Source organism: Prionailurus bengalensis, chromosome D2 (assembly GCF_016509475.1).
Source record: "Prionailurus bengalensis isolate Pbe53 chromosome D2, Fcat_Pben_1.1_paternal_pri, whole genome shotgun sequence".
Taxonomy (NCBI): Eukaryota; Metazoa; Chordata; class Mammalia; order Carnivora; family Felidae; genus Prionailurus; species Prionailurus bengalensis.
Window position 1 is genome coordinate 34,149,902 of NC_057351.1, and position 11,043 is coordinate 34,160,944.

General features: G+C 37.9%; 1 protein-coding gene across 2 annotated transcripts in view; it reads left to right on the forward strand.

Moving 5' to 3' along the window:
* The window catches only part of VCL (vinculin), a 110,795-nt gene that overhangs the window by 41,187 nt on the left and 58,565 nt on the right, over positions 1-11,043 (forward strand). The gene's annotated exons all lie outside the window — the stretch shown is intronic.

Consider the following 11,043-nt stretch of genomic DNA (forward strand, 5'->3'; position numbering starts at 1 on the left):
GAAGGGGGTGCTGAAGGGCCTTGAGGGGAAGGAGGGTACTGGGGTGTGTGTGGAGGTGCCAGAGGATCAACTATGGGTAAGTGGAAAGGCGGAGGTTGGTCAGCAGGGTCAAATCCAAGTTGGTAGAACTGGGGAGCTAGAAGGAACATACGACAGGCAGTGAGAAGGTCAGGATGACGAGCGAGTTCAAAGAAAGCTTGGACATAAGGAACCTCACCTCATTTACCCAGGCCATGACAATATAAACTCAATTGGAGAAGAGAATTGTGGTTAAGAGAGCTGTTCTCTGGCCAGCCCTTCTGGTCATCTAATTAATATTGGGGCCAGGCTGCGTTACAGTAGAAAATTAAGACGTTTGGGCCAAATACCTTGTTTCAACTGGAGGTTTTTGAGATTTTTGTAAAAATGGTTTTTATCTATTTATTTTGAGAGAGAGAAAGAGCACGTGAGCAGGGGAGGGGTGGAGAGAGAGGAAGAGAGAGTCCCCAACAGGCTGCAGAGCCATAGGGCTTGATCTCACGAACGGAACTGTGAGATCATGACTTGAGCTGAGATCAAGAGTTATATGCTTAACTGACTGAGCCACCCACGCACCTGGAGGTTTTTGATATTTTTTTAAGGAGGCATCCCAGAGGGGAGTCCTTGGGAGGGGTGGACAAGGTATTGCCCATCTGGAAATCTAGGAGGAGAAAGGAGATTTTGAGGACCAGGAACAAAGGGAAAAACTGTGAAGGGAGACATCTTGACTCCACGTTCCAGGAAGATGAAACCCTGACCAGTGTGGAGCCTGAGAAAGGGGCATCCCCCAAACTCAAGGGTCTGTGTGAAGGGAAGGGATTGAGGATCCCAAGACTGCAGAAAGACCCAGAGGAGGTGTCGCTCCAGTGGTGAACTGTTGATTGTTGACTGAGCCCAGTACTGGGGCTTGAACCTTGCCGTGGGGGAATTGGTCAACACCTGGTGGGTGATTGCTGTCAGTGCTCAAGATCTCAAAGCGCCCTCCTGAAAATGAAAATTTGACTCACCTGAGATAAGTTGAGAAGGCGATCTGGTTGAGATGGATTCCGGTCAGTAGGTAATGGCCAGTCCTCTTACGGGCCACCAAAGCTGTTAGGGAATTGCACAAAGCATGTCCAGGCAAGCAGGACAGAGTTTATTCACTCTCTAAGGGAGGAGAGGGGCCAGACATCAAGAGAGATGTCGGCCACAAGTTTCTGTCAGGCTGAGCCTTGTAAGGGGTTTTAAAGGATGTTGAGAGGGGACACAGTGTGTGGAGAGAGGGTCGACTCTCGGCCAGGTAGAGTAGAAGATGGCGTGTTTTTCAAGCTGCTCTGTCTGGGGCTCCTCCAGGATGTGGGTTGTGGTCTGACTAGAGAAGAGTATGTTCTGTAGTTGGGGTCTGTTTTCTGAGAATATAGGCCCTGTGACCTAAAAAAGCAGAGTTAGGACCAAGTGCAGACACCTGTGAGTTTTACCTGTAAGCTTGGCTGGGAGGTTGGGGGGACTTTGAATAGATTCCTTTCAATTAACTTAATATGTTACTTGAAAATAGCACAGGGTAAAAACAACAATATGGCTGTGGCTGTCAAACAGATTTGGGGGGGGGCAAATATTCCACAGTTTAAAACATTATAGCTCTTTATGCTTTTCTTACTTTTCTTTAGAATGCAAATGCAAAATGAAGCAGAAAATTTTTGTAGATGCCTTGACTTGAAGGGAGAGGGGACAGAGAGAAACAGATGGAAGCAATTAATGACATCCTTGGAACTGTTGAGTAGGACATTCTTTTGGGCTGTTTGGTTGATGTTTGGAGGTTTCCAGGGCATGACAGAGCTTCCTCTGTCATCTACTTTTACAAGCACTTCTAATAGTGTCTGCTTAGGCAACACTAAAGAATAAAAGTTTCAAAAATTTATTCTTGGATCTATTTCTACTCCTAGAATGGTAGAATGTCAGTACTAGAGAAAACAGAATGCTCTTGGTCTGTAGATAGATTTATATCTAAGCAGTCTGAAATATGTTTAGAGATTTTTTTTCGGGGCAAGATACGATATTTTCAGGATTTTTGGCATTTTTAGGATTTGGGGGTGTCAGAATCAAATCATAGTCTTATTTGTGTGACTGGCAATTAAGAGCATGTTGACATGTTGGAGAAAACATTTCATATCAGTTAAAATTATATATCTGAGTTATAATTCTCAGTGAGGGACTTCCAATGCTTGAGCAATTCCTTACTGTAAAAGCAAGAACATTTTAATACGGAGCAAGATTTGCATTGTTACAGGAAGTCTTTCTCTTGGGTGGAGTAAGAGTTATCTGATCTCTAACTGCACTAGCAGAGTTTACAGTTTACTAATTTTACCCAAGATTGAAGTAATAGCCACACCGTTGCACAGGACGTGTGGGATTGCACGATGATTGCAATAGAAACTGTCTCAATCTTCATAAACTTCAGGGGTATAATGTCCCTGCTGTACTGTTATAATATTGGTTAGATTTGCCCCGTAAGAAGTCATGTGTTCCTGTAGAGACTGTCAGGAGAAGAGTATTTTGCATCATCGTCAATCATCATCCTTATCAGGCAGCAGCAGCAGTAATATTTATGTGTAATTGATTGATTAATGGGCTGGACACACTAATTGGTTAATTAAGTATTTATTGATCACCTTCTATTATGTGTAGCACACTAATCACTTGTAAGATGGATTATAAGTTATTTATTAGTAGTAATAAAATAGCCACATTTGTAAATGCTTTACTTGGGGGTATGTCATACATGTGGGTTTTATTCTTCTGTGTTATCATGGAGGAACAAAGGTGGAAAGCTGCTGCAGAGAAATTTTTAAAAAATGCTTTAAGAAGGGGGCACCTGGCTGGCTCAATTTGTGGAGCATGTGACTCTTGATCTTGGGGTTGTGAGTTTAAGCCCCATGCTGGGTGTAGAGATTGCTTGAAAACAGTCTTAAAAAAAAAAAAAAAAGAAGCAAAAAGATGCTTTAAAAAGTTTGAAATTAAAGAGCTGTAATGCAGACTGAGTTTCACTATATAATAGGAATTCAGAGAAAGTGCTATTGTGGTAAGTAGCAATAGTAGAAAGAAGCTTCCTGTGGGAAATGGAACTTGGGAAGATGGATGTGGGGAAAAGGAAAATACTCTGGGTGGAATGAATTGCATGAGCAAGTCATGGGGCCTGTGAGGAGAGGGACAGTCATGTTGGGAGTAGTAGGGGCTGAGCTAAGTTCTGCCAGGTGATAAAGGCCCTTGAAAGCCAGGCAGAGGAACTTGGAATTGAGTAGCAGAGAAGCTTTCCAGTTCTTGAGCAGTAAGATGACAAGCTGGAAGTGGTTTTCCAGAGTTCATAGCCAAATACTGGATGAATAATAGGTGCTAGTGGAGGAAAGAAAGTAAGCTATGTGAACCTACCAGATCCATTTTCTGTCAGTGTGGATTTACTTCAGATGGATTCCTTATAGGTAAATGTTTATGGCAAACTATTTTATTTGCCTTGGAAAAATTGCTGTTGTAGTGTGCATGGAATTTCATTCTTATTTCTGCAATGGAACAGAAATGAAAAGGAGGGGCGCCTGGGTGGCTTAGTCGGTTAAGCGTCCGACTTCGGCTCAGGTCATGAACTCGCAGTTTGTGAGTTCAAGCCCTGCGTCAGGCTCTGGGCTGACAGCTCAGAGCCTGGAGCCTACTTTGGATTCTGTGTCTCCCTGTCTGTCTGCCCCTCCTCTGCTCGTGCTCTATCTCTCTGTGTGTCTCAATAATAAATAAATGTTAAAAAAATAAAAAATAAATAAATGAAAAGGAAGGCAGTTTATGGACCCTGTATAAGAGTGTTCAGTATCTGAATGTATCAAAATGTGTCACTTGTGAGGTGGTCTAGTGCTATGAACTCCTTAAAAAGGGCATCAGGGGCGCATGGGTGGCGCAGTCGGTTAAGCGTCCGACTTCAGCCAGGTCACGATCTCGCGGTCCGTGAGTTCGAGCCCCGCGTCAGGCTCTGGGCTGATGGCTCAGAGCCTGGAGCTTGTTTCCGATTCTGTGTCTCCCTCTCTCTCTGCCCCTCCCCCGTTCATGCTCTGTCTCTCTCTGTCCCAAAAATAAATAAATGTTGAAAAAGGGCATCAGTGGCTTTGTTGGCAGGCAAATGATAGTTTCATGTAGAACTACAAAGTGTTGCCAGTTTCTGTCTCAGTGCTGCTCTGAACAGTCTGCTTGAAATCATTCACCAGCTTGGATTATTTTTGAAACATATTGTGATGTCTAGGCCTATTGAATAAAAGAATGTTTCTAAAATACTGTGTGAAAGGGCTTATGTACTGTTGACAATCTGCATGATTAGCATTAATCATATTTCCTAGAAAATTACCTTGTTTTAACTCTTAAAAACTTTATTAGTTAAGCACAATTTTACCTTGGTTGATACTCATGTCCTACAAAGAAGACGTTTGAAAAAGATTGAAACATGCTTACATTTAATTTAGATCTCTTTGACCTAAAGTAGTAGTGTCATATTTTTAGATCACCAGCCTGTATATTTAGCTTTTTCTTTGCTTATGATCTTGAACACTCAAAATAATCTGTGATGAAATTTGTATTTTTAAATGTTCTTCTCAATGAACGTGCCCAGAATATCTCTTTTTAGAATTAATTCTTTGATTATACCACTCAATGCACTTTGCTTATCTGGGCCTAATGTGCGATTCTAATGCTTTATTTTTTTAACTTGAGTTTTTTTTTTGTGTGTGTGTGATTATTTCCATTGCTATTTAAGAGAAGATTTGTGTCTCAACATAGATGACCAAGGTTCTGTGAGACTATTCACATCTGCCAGCTGACTTGCTTCATTTTTGACCTAGAGCAAACACCCAAACTTTAAATAGTTCACCTTTGAACTTGCCATATTAAACATATTTGGGTACTACTGTTTTTCAGGGACTTTTTAAAAAAAATTGTTTTTTAATGTTTATTTATTTTTGAGACAGAGAGAGACAGAGCATGAACAGGGGAGGGGCAGAGAGAGAAGGAGACATAGAATCTGAAGCAGGCTCCAGGCTCTGAGTTGTCAGCACAGAGCCTGACGTGGGGCTCGAACTCATCAACTGATGAGATCATGACCTGAGCCGAAGTCAGATGCTCAACTGACTGAGCCCACCCAGGCGCCCCTTCAGGGACTTTCTTAAACAAAAATGGTTTAACTTTTGAGTCTTGTCAGTAATGAATTCTGAGTCAGTATTATTGATTTGCAGAAGAGTTCTAAACAGTTTGGCAAAGATTTGATCCTTGGTTTACTTTGTATACTCTTTATGATTAAGAAATCATACACAATTTTAATGTGTAATTCTTTGGCTTCGATTTCTAGAGAGTAATCAAAATCATATGATTGAAAGGAACTCAAGGGACCAAGGGAACTCACCTTTTTGAAAAGCATATTATTGGGCCAGGTACTTATGTATTTTCATTTTCTCATGTAATTCTGAGAACATCAACTTCAGGATATTAGTAAAGTAATTCTACAGGTAAAAAACTGAGGCTTGACAAACTTTAACTCACCCAAGGTTGGCTCAGCTTGTATGTGGCAGGACATGTTTCCTATTGGTGGTTTCATGGCTTCTTCTGAATCCACGGTCTTTCCACAATCTGACCTTCCATGAGGGTCATGTAGTCCATCGTCCTCTCCAAGGCAGTGCTACTTTTATACCACTCTTAGAAGATAACAGTTTACACTTTTCCTAAGTATTTCCAGAGAAGGAATAATACACGTGTAATTTGTGATGTATTGTGATGTCTTGCAACTCTTAAGCTATAAAGAAGTTAAATTTATAACATTTTAAAGTTAAAAGGAATCCTAGAGATTATTTAATCCAACTGCTTTATTTTATAGATGAATTGAGGTCATTGTCTATGTCAGCCCTACTGCCCCAAACCAAACAAACACTATAAATAATTAGACACAGGTATTCCCTTAATTATTACCTTGACTGTCCATATATAGGTCAAGTCCCAAATCAAGCAGTTCTCAAGATTGAAAATTTTTTTCCCACATCTGTTTAAAATCTTTATTGCTCTTTCCTTAGTACAGCAAAAGAACCTTATAAAAATAGCTCCATTTCTTGAGCACCTTTTGTGAACTGGATATTTTAAGTTGTACTATTATGATTTTTTAATGTTTATTTTTGAGAGAGAGAGAGAGTGAGAGAGAGAGTACATGTTCATGTGGAAGGGGAGGGGGGAACAGCAAAGAGAGGGAGAGAGAGAATCCCAAGCAGGCTGCAGAGCTTGACCTGAGCTGAAATCAAGAGTCAGATGCTTACTGACTGAGCCATCTAGGTGGCCCTAAGTTGTATTATTTAATTCATCTCATCTTGCAGTTGAGGAAGCTACGACTCGGAGAAGCTCAGTAACTTGTTGCAAAGTCACCCAATACATCAATGTCAGAGGTAGGATTCAAACCCTGGACTGACTCCCAGGCTGTGCTCATTCCGATATGCTAAGACTCTTTTTCTGTCTTCATTATAAGAACTTCTTATAACATAATTACTGTGATATGCTTAAATGTATGAGATAATGAATGTGAAAGTACCTGGGGGAGGGGGGAAAGACATTGGTGATTATTACCCTCCTTCCTTGGCTTCTCAATCTTTTTTTCTTATTCATTTTCTTCAAATAAAGTTAGTTGCTTTTTAAACTTTACTCAGAGAAAAATTTCCCCTCATTTATTGTTGCCTGTAGTAAGGTCTTTTAAAAAAACCCAAAAAACTAAAAACATGATTGCTTGTTTTTATTTAAAGTTCTTTCTGTAGCTATTGAGATGATAATGCAATTTTTATCCATTACTTGATAAGATAGTCTCTGGTCTACTACATGAATACCAATTTTCTGCGATAAACCCTGCTTGGTTGTGATTTTAAAAAGAAAATGCAGTGCTAAATTCAATTTGCTAATATTTTTGAAGGATATTGCTTCTTTGTTCATGGGGTGTCTTGATCTATAATTTTCTTGTTCTGTTCTTATCTGGTTCTGGTGTCAAGGTTATTTTAACTTCATGATATAAGAGCTTTTTCTAGTCTTTGAAACAGTTTACAGAAAATAAAGATTATCTGTTTTTTGAAAGTTTGGCCAAACTTACATGTAAAACTCTGGGTCTAGTGTCTTTGAGAGAAAGAAACTTGATTATTCATTGTCTTTTTTTTTTTTTTTTTTTTGTAACTCAGGTTTTAAATTCATTTTGAGTCAACTTTGGGCTTTTTTTTGTTTTGAGTCAACTTTGATAATCTGATACTTTTCTAAGAAATTATCCATTCAACTAAGCTCACAAGTTTATTAGTATGAAGTTCATAATAACCTATTATTATTTTTCATCTGAGTTATGTCTCTAGTTATATCACTTTTTTTGTTCAGTATTATTTAGTTCTGCCTTTTTTCTTTATTTATCACTCATTTAGAAATTTATGTTTTATTATATCCCCCCAGAATTCTTCTTTCATGTTTATTATTTACTTTAAGCTTATTATTTATTTTTTATTTAATTGAAGTATAGTTGACATACGATGTTATATTAGTTTCAGGTGTACAACATAGAGATTTGACAAGTTTATCCTTTGTGCTTGCTCATAAGTGTAGGTGCCATTTGTCACCATACAACACCATTGACTTTATTTCTTATACTATAACTTTTATTCCTGTGACTAATTCATTCCATATTAAGTTTATTATTTAAATGCCTTATTTTCAATATTTCAGCCTTTATGTTCAGTCTTCTTGTTTTTAAATAAATATAGTTTGGACTCTTAATTTTGTTCTAAGTTCTACTACAAGTTTGGAAGCAGCTATAGGTACTTTTTGTTATTCAATGTATTTAAACTAAAGAAAAAGATAAAAGCAGTTCACCCATTTCTCTCACTCCCAACCCCTGCCTCTGGCAACCACCAATCTCTTCTCTGTATCTATGAGCTTGGTCAGTCAGTCGGTTGGTTGGTTGGTTGGTTGGTTGGTTGGTTGGTTGGTTATTCCTCCGTCCATCCATCCGTCCATCTATCCGTCCATCCATTTGATTTATTGCTTTCACATATAAGAGAGGTGATGTGGTATTTGTCTTTGTCTGACTTATTTCACTTACCATAATTCTCTCAAGGTCCATCCATGTTGTTGCAAATAGCAAGATTTCACTCTTCGTGTATATTTCATTTCATATCTATATTTCACTCACACACACACACACACACCACAGTTTCTTTATCCATTCATCCATCAATGGATACTTAAGTTGTTTCCATATCTTGGCTATTGTAATAAGTAATACTGCAGTGAACATGGTGCATATATCTTTTCAAGTTAGTGTTTTCATTTTCTTTGGGTAAATACCCAGAAGAAGAGTTGCTGGATCATATGATAGTTATATTTTTAATTTTTTGAGAAACCTCCATAATGTTTTCCAGAGTGGCTGTACCTGTTTACATTCCCACCAACAATGTACAAGAAGAGTTCCCTTTTCTTTACATCTTTGCCAGCATTTGTTATTTCTAGTTTTTTTGATAATAGCCGTTCTGTCTAGGTGAGGTGATCTCTCCTTGTGGTTTTGATTTGCGTTTTCTTAATGATCATTGATACAGAGTATCCTTTCATGTGCCTGTTCGCCATTTGTATTTCTTCTTTGGAAAAATGTCCATTCATATTTTCTGCCCATTTTTATTTGATTTTATTTTTTATTTTTTTTCTTCAGCCCATTAAAAAATTTTTTTTAATGTTTATTTATTTTTGAGAGAGATAGCACACATGGAGGAGGGGCAGAGAGAGAGAGAGACACAGAATCTGCAGCAGGCTCCAGGCTCTGAGCTGTCAGCACAGAGCCCGATGCGGGGCTTGAACCTCACAAGCTGTGAGATTATGACCTGAGCCAAAGTTGAACACTTAACCGACTGAGCCACTCAGGTGCCCCTCTTCTGCCCATTTTTAAATTGGATTGTTCGTTTTTTTGTTCTTGAGTTGTAGGAGTTCTTCATGTATTTTGGATATTAGCCCCTTATCAGATATATGATTTGCAGATATTTTCTACTGTTCAGTAGGTTGCCTTTTCATTTGGCTGATGGCTTCCTTTGCTGTGTAGATTTTTAGTATGATGTAGTTCCACTTATTTTTGGTTTTGTTGCTTTTGCTTTTGTTGTTCAGATTAGAAAAATCGTTGCCAAGACCAGTGTCAAGGAGCTTTACCACTTACGTTACCTGCTAGGAGTTTCATGGTTTCAGGTTTTATATTCAAGTCTTTGATCCATTTTGAGTTAATTTTTGTGAGTGATAGAAGATAGAGGTCCAGTTTTATTCTTCGGCATGTGTCTGTCCAATTTTACCAACACCATTTATTGAAGAGACTGTCCTTTCACCACTGTATATTCTTTACTTCTTTGTCATATTGACCATATATGTGTGGGTTTATTCTGGGCTCTCCTGTTGCATTGATCTGTGTGTTTGTTTTTATGCCAGTACCATACTGTTTTAATTACTGTAGCTTTGTAACATAGTTTGAAACCAGGGAGCGTGATGCCTCCAGCATTGTTCTTCTTTCTCAAGATAGCTTTGTGTACTTGGGGTCTTTTATGGTTCCATACAAAGTTTAGGATTGTTTGTTCTATTTCTGTGAAAAATGCCACTGGAATTTTGAGAGGGATTGCGTTGAATCTGTAATTGGTTTGGGTAGGATGGACATTTTAACAATAATAGTTCTTTTAACCCATGAGCATGGAACACCTTTCTGTTTGTGTCTTCTGTTTATTTCATTGATGTCTTGTTTTCAATATATAGGTCGTTCACCTCCTTGGTTAACTTAGTTACTAGGTATGTTATTCTTTTTGATGCATTTGTAAATGGGACTGTGAATTTTCCAGCTATAGACATTTAATAGTTGTAATTTTGGTTGTGAATTCCTCCTTCATAATATGCTTTATTCAGGAGTATATTTAAAAAATTTCAAAAATCTTTTTACTATCTTTTTATTGTTCTATTTCTAATTTAATTGCATTTGCCCAAAACATGAATGATATAATATCAATTCTTGGAAATTCTCTTGTGATATAATATGTGGTCAGTTTTGTGTGCTATGTGTGCTTGAAAAGAAAGTATATTCTCAGGGAGCCTGGGTGGCTCAGTCGGTTAAGCATCTGGCTTTGACTCAGGTCATTATCTCACAGTTCGTGCATTCAAGCCCCATGTCCATTGTTGTGCTGGCAGCACAGAGCCTGGAGTCTGCTTCAGATTCTGTATCTCCATCGCGCTGTCTCTCTCTCTCTCTCAAAAATAAACAAACATTAAAAATTTTTTAAAAAGAAAGTATATTCTCTTTTGCTTGGGTTAGGGTTTTCTTTATATCAGTTAGGTCAGTGTATAAAATATTATTATTATTTTAAGGTTTTATTTTTAAGTAATCGCTACACCCGAAGTGGGGTTTGAACCCACAACCCTGAGATCAAGAGTCGTGTGCTCTACTGACTGAGCCAGCCAGTCACCCCTAAATATTATTGATCAAACTGTTTATAGCCTTACTATTTTGTTTGTCTGAATTATCAGCTTATGATGATGTATCTTGAAATCTATAGTAATTGTGGGTTTGTCAGTTTTTCTCATAATTGTCAGTTTTAGCTTTATATATTTCAAAGCGATAGAAGTAAGTGGTTATAAGGTTATGATTAGTAAGTGGTTATAGGTTATAAGGTTATATATAGTAAGTGGTTATAAGGTTATGATTCTCCTGGGTCCTAAATTCTGTCAATTATTTTGTTATTTATAGTCCTTTTTTGAGAATGACTTTTGGCTGATGTTAGTCTACTGTTGACTTGTATCTCAAGATTTTTAAAGACCATATCTTAGTATTTGGCAGTTTTTTTCATAAGTAAAAATATTCTCTTATTGTGTCTATTCCACCTCATTTTGTGTTTAGGCATTTATACCTCTAACTCGTTCATTACATTGTGGTGTAGAACAGTGACTGTCAACTTTTTTAGTGTAAGTACCATCAAATAATAATAGACTTATGTTATTATTTGA